This window comes from Asterias amurensis, chromosome 8 (assembly GCF_032118995.1).
Source record: "Asterias amurensis chromosome 8, ASM3211899v1".
In the NCBI taxonomy this organism is placed as follows: Eukaryota; Metazoa; Echinodermata; class Asteroidea; order Forcipulatida; family Asteriidae; genus Asterias; species Asterias amurensis.
The window spans coordinates 21,629,493-21,636,395 of NC_092655.1; positions in this window are offsets into that span (position 1 = coordinate 21,629,493).

The following is a 6,903-nucleotide window of genomic DNA, read 5'->3' on the forward strand; positions in this document are numbered from 1 at the left end:
ATGCAAGTGCATAATGATCGCCTCGGAATAATACATGATATAAAGACGAGGTCCAACCCACATTAAACATGCATGGGTATAATACCTTCCTGAAGTTGTCAAGCAAAAGGGATTATTTACAATGCATGAACGTGTTTCAAGTTAATGTAATACAGCATGAAAAGTTATTATTCCAGTAAGTTTGAAAAACAGGGTGTTTTTTTAACCTTAGTGACTCGGCATGTTTTTTTTTATGACTCTCTCTCTCTTATGAAGAATGTATAGTTGTTTATTTGTGATTTACTTGGTGTGGTTTTACTTATTTTTTTCTTGAGTTTTCATAGAGTTAAATTGCAATCACATTGATGGATGTGAAAATATGACATTATAAAAATTTAGGGTTTAAAGCCATTATACACTTTCCGTACAGAAAAAAAAAAAATCACAGATTTACAAATAATTTACAGGGTTTACAGAAGGTAATGGTGAAAGACTTCTCTTGAAATATTGTTCCATGAAATGCTTTACTTTTTGAGAAAACATTCTGTGCATTCTGTTTGTCTAGTCTGTCTTGTGTTTTCTTTCTTCTGTATAGTATTTTATGTTGTTTGTCTGTCCATAGGTTAAGGCACAAAAGCCTCTGCTTCACCCTAACCTAATTGTTGTCCTACTTTAAAAGCTTCCTAATATATAACTATCCAAATAATTGTAAACTTTCATATCCTATGATACTAAGTAATACTGTAAACTACTCATAATTTGAATATATTTATAAAATGTAAAATGTGTAAGTTTAAATGTAAGGCAGCAATGAAATAAATGTGTGCAAATACAAAATACATTCAAACAACATCAATTCTCGATAGCGAGAATTACGGATTCATTTTAGACACATGTCATGACACGGCGAAACGTGCGGAAACAAGAGTGGGTTTTCTAGTTATTTTCTCCCGACTCCGATGACCGATTGAGCCTAAATTTTCACAGGTTTGTTATTTTATATAAAAGTTGTGATACACGAAGTCTGGGACTTGGACAATACTGTTTACGGAAAGTGTATAATAGCTTTAAAACAAAGGGTTTGATGGAAGTGAAAATAAGACATTATAACAACTTGGGTTGCATCAAGATGAGTTTGAAATAAAGGGTTTGAATTGAACCACTTTGATGGGAGTGAAAATATGACATTATAACAACTTGGGTTGCCATCAAATTTTGATAAGTTTAATACAAATAGCTTGATTCAATCACATTGATCAAAATGAAAAGCAAATAGGAACCCTCAGAGGAAATAGGAACCCTCAGAGGAATAATTATGTTGATAAACATTAGAGATAGTAAACATATTTAGCAATGGAGCAATTGCATAGCCAAGATTTGTTCACTGTGGGGCGGGTAGCTTGTGGCCGGGGTGTAGGGGCATGTTTTTCTGGAATAACCAGGGGAGGGGCACTTGGGGATGACATCTGGGGAGGAGCACCTGGGTGGGTACTGGAGGGGACACATACCCCCCCCCCCTGGCCCTGGCCCCCACTGCAATGAAGATCCAACTTTACTTATCCCCCAAAACATCCACAAGTTATTTATGTAGTTATAAGGTGCTTTTTTAGTACAGTGCATCTCATAGTGCCAACCCCTGTCCATATAAGACCTTTTTTCATTATTGAAATCATCTCAACTCCTTAATAAGCTTGGGCGATATCACGATATTATTGAATGTCGCGATATTAATTTGCAAACGATTTTGATATCGGATGGATTTGAATTTAATCGAAATATTGATATATCGCGATATATCGCGATATCGGTTAAATATCGTGATGTATTTGCTAGCTGAGACATCTTGCACCCCATAGGTTTGGAGTAAAACCAGAAGAATAGGTCATTAGAACACCTCTCTTATGCTATGACTGTCTCTTCTACAACTTTCACTTGGACAGATGATGATGTCAAATTTAATTAATCGCGATTATTTCGAATATCGCGATATATTGTCGGCGATATATCGTGAATAAAATAAATCAATATCGCCCAAGCTTACTTGGGCATCACCGGCAACCAAATGAGAGTTTATAAACACTTTTACATCCACATGTTATTACCCTAGCATGTACCCATTTACTACTGGGTGAAGAGAAGCAAATTATGCTAAGTGACTTTCTCAAGAACAAAAGTGTCACAACCGGGATTCGACCCAAATACTCAAATGTCTCAGTCACCAGAACTTGAGTGCAATATAAATGCACAAACTTTTGGGTGAGCTACCACCAGGGCCATAGCACATAAAGAGTACCCAACTTTACTAGAAACTTTATATTAATTTGACATTTAACTAATTTATTGTCCGTCCTAAATGACATTTTTAATAGCGTTGAATATAAATATTTTTTTCATTTCTAACAGTTTGAAAATACTGTTATAAATCAAGCTCTGATTTGACTAAGTACCCCAACTGCTTGACAATTGTACATTTCCATTAGTCTGTGTTTCTTTATATTTAGGTGACAACTGTCCATTTAGATTTATTCCTTATTTTTTGTTAGGTATACAACAACAAATTTCCATTAATGAAAGGATTGTGTTAATTTAGCCCCACCGGTCACATTTAACATTTTCTACAAATTATCTCAGAAAAAAACACAATATTTTACCTTGTGCGCACGGTCTGAAAATGAATGACATATATTAATGAAAAATCATGGTGGACACACAAGCTTGCTAACCTGTAAAATACCATTATGCTTTAAAAGCAAATTTTTCTGCTACAGTTACGATTAAAGCAGCGCTATGAAATTGTCCCCTGGGATGTAGTACACATCTTCGGTGATAAAATAGAATTAGCTGTTGCAAACTACTTCAACCAAAAGAACCTACTTGAATGGCATAAATGGAACAAATGGTTAATGGCCTGGTTTCTCTGTTCATGTTAGAATGTAGTGTCATTTAGCCTGGAGAAAGAGTCTCTGCAAGGGTCGAAGCATCAGGCCATTTACTTTTATTTTTTTGCACAAACCTAAAGTAATAACTTTGGTGACTTAACTTCAGACTCCATAGTCCGAGTTAATGTTACCAGCTGGCTCATTCTCAACCCAGACACACCTACTCAGACAAAAGTCTGGGGGCTTGAATATAAAATGGGTTTTGAGGATTATGTATGACCAACAACAATAGCATCGGCGAAATATATGAATTTACTGGCCTTGCAGTGTCTGGGCGCGGAGCCCACCAGCTCATTCATGTAGAGGGTTTAATGATTGAGCTGACCATGAGGTTGTCGGACCGTAACTAGTTAAAGAAGCAATCTCGCTTTTCATCGTTTCTAATTCATTTTAGAAGGACACATATAACAATGATGTATTTTTCGACTGGTTGTCCTCCGAAACTTTGACATGGGCTATCGTTTTTGTCAATTAAAAAAAAGGGGGGAAAAGCAGATGTGAAAGTGTACATATGCAGGTCTGATGTCGTCAATTATAAAAAGGGAAAGGGCTGGGATAAGACTATGTATAAAGTAAACTAATGATATTTTTGGTACAAATTTATTCACAAATAAAAAGTAATGGAAATTTTGACTGTGAAATGCTGACTGTTTCTTTATAGGCCCTATACATACTAGTTTTAATGAGTATTTTGTGCCCAAAGAGCAAATTTCATGATCGCTAAATTGATAGTTTTTCCAACAATCATAACATCTTGTGTGTCGTTAGGTCTTAAACCTGGTTCCCCGTGATTGTGAATGCGAAGCAAATATGTCAAATTAATTTACATTCGCAGGAAGTACATGTATGAACCAGTTTAAAATTGAATCAATTTATTGAGAGTGCCATAGCAACAGATTAACTCATTTCTAGAACACATAATCATAATTCGAAGTAATGTACACCAGCGACCTTACAATATTGTAATTGAAATATCTTTATTCAAAGAATGAGCATAAAAGCAGAAATTTTAACAACACTATTAGTTATCACACAAGCGCGATTGGGATACGGAAAAATATAGCGCTTCTGCGTCCTATACGCGATTGGGATACCGAAAAATATAGCGCTTCTGCATCCCAGTTGGAAATGGGACAAAGACGCGATATATTTTTTTTGTATTCCATGACCGCGCGTGTTATAACAAATCTATCTTCCAGTCTCACGTGCAACGCGTAATGTATACAAATTTCAGAACGTTATCTCGCGACAAACAGCATGCACGCACACAAAGTTTAGACTGTTTTTTTTTGTACTGTCCGTATACGGAGCGTGACACATTGACACTTACAATATGCATTGTGCAATAAAACAGAGGAAGTGGTATATAGGTTTTATACCACCCTCCAGTTCGAGCATCTGATTGGTGGATTAGTGCGTACTGGAAGATAAAACAAAATGTTACCTTTTATGCATTTATACAAACAAATATTGCGCCCACCAACAAGTAGATGGCAAACATTCTCAAATGCTTTACATGTATACCATGATTAAAAGAGATTATTTAAGCATCTACCAGCATCAATATTTTCATCACTTTTAAAGCCATTGGACACTTTCGGTAAACAGCATTGTCCAAGGCCCACACTTCGCGTACCACACCTTATACATAAAATAACAAACCTGTGAAAATTTAGGCTCAATGGGTCATCCGAGTCGGGAGAACATAACGGGAAAACCCACCCTTGTTCCCCCACGTTTCGCTGTGTCATTACATGTGTTTATAATAAATCCGTAATTCTCGCTATCGAGAATTGATATTGTTTTAAGGTTTCTCAAAAAGTAAAGTACCGAAAGTGTATGATGGCTTTAAAGGGAAGGTTTTGGTAATCGCTCTTAAAATTAACGGCAATAACAAAAAGGGTTTGAAACATACTACAACAGCTTTCGATAGTATAACACATTTTGAGAATCATTTCACTTAAAAGTAATGAGGTTATGTAAAGTAAAAAAAAGTTCTTTCCCCTAAAATTTGAATTTTAGAAAGTATCGCTTCTCAGATTGTGTGTTCCCATTAGAGATAATTCTTCCTTCATAGACGTATATTGGCTCTGGATTTTCAAAAGATCTCAAAGACGCGACCACCATTTGAAATGAAATTTCGAAATGCTACGCAAGTTTCCTACTGGCGGATAGGTAGGCAGCCAAGGCACCAAGGCAGTGACCAGGGCCCAATTTCATAGAGCTGCTTAGCACAAAAATTTGCTTAGCATGAAATTTCTTCCTTGATAAAAACAGGATTACCAACCAAATTTCTATTTGTTGGATATTGCTAGTTACTGGTATTCAGCTGTTGTTTGCTTATCCTGAAAATCATGTGGAACCTTGGTTGGTAATCCTGTTTTTATCAAAGCAAAAATTTCATGCTTAAGTAAATTTTTGTGCTTAGCAGCTCTTTGAAATTGGGCCCAGGCCGGGGCATGGAGGCAGTCACCTTTGTTGCCCTGAAGTATCAGGCCTGACATTATACATTAACATAGGATTAAATATTTGAGCAGTTCCAAAAACCAAAGGTAAATTACTTTTTTCCTTTAATTAAATACAGTGGACACTATTGGTAATTGTCAAAGACCAGTCTTCACAGTTGGTGTATCTCAACATATGCATAACAAACCTGTGAAAACTTGAGCTCAATCGGTTGTCGAAGTTGCAAGATAATAATGATAGAAAAGAACACCCCTGTCATACGAAGTTGTGTGCTTTTTGATGCTTGATTTCGAGACCTCAAATTTGTTCCCAGTGCACTGACCACTGCAGTGGTCAGTTTTTTTAATCTAGCCTTCAGATTGGAATTTTGATATTCCTCTGATGAAAACATCTGTTGAAAACATAAATCCAGTACTGACCCTCTGGTTAATTAAAAATAGAAATAACAGGACAGTTTGTTAATCTTGGAGAAGAGATTGGTCTTCAGGCTGACTGTGTCCTATTTCATGTCATGTCTAACCTATTTTCAAACTAGCCTATACAATGTCAGTGCCCTTTGAACAGGACTGGTCAGTATACGGGCATGGTTGCATCCTTCCAAATATGCAAGACAAACATGAAGAAAAGGGGCTATACCCCGATGGCTACACAAAATTGTGGCACATCATCTCATCCCAATCTATGCCACACCTTCTAAGATGCCCAGCCCTTGAGGAGCAGTGCTGCCTGATGACAGCAAAGGAGAATCCTTCGTTGAAAACTGCTCTATGTTCCGACCACCCCTATATTCAGAAACCCTCCTTGTAATTTACATGCATAAGGTTAGGGTACTGGTTAGGGTTATAGGGTTATGGGAATATGAAAGTTGGCTAGGTGTGTCCATAGGGGTCTCAAAACAAAGGGGTGTCGGAACATAAGGTGCGTTCGTTTAGCTTCCCTGGGTCGACCCCGGTGTGTGGCGGTTTTTTTTTCCCAAGACGAACGTGGGTAATTATCTGCACACGTTCGTCGTGGAAAGAAAAAACATCACACACCGGGGTCGACCCAGGGAAGCTAAACGAATGCACCCATAGTGGGTGTGGGAACATGGGGATGTCAAAACTTAGGTGTGTAACAAAAACGTACTTAAATTTTCAGTTGTCTTATTGTTGCTTGTATCTTTTGTTGTATCAGTGTGTGTTTGGTTTGATTTTCCCTAGTTTGTAATTACAAGAGTAAAAAATAAAAATATATCTTAGTAATTTTCATTTGCACCAAGTCTCAATATCTTATCCTTTATTTTATGTCTTATTCATCCAAATTTACATGATTTTAAAAAGTCATTAGGCCTTCTTGTAAATGCTTGGTCATTAATTTTTTTTTATGTGAATCTTTTTTGTATTTTGTGACAATTTGACCTTCGGATGTGAGGTTTGAATGTTTTTAATAACAAATAAAAGGTTTTTTTTTTTGGAGGGGGCTGCTTTTCTTTGCACTCTTAGTTATCCAGCCGCTTACAAAATGGTCACCCCCACATGTT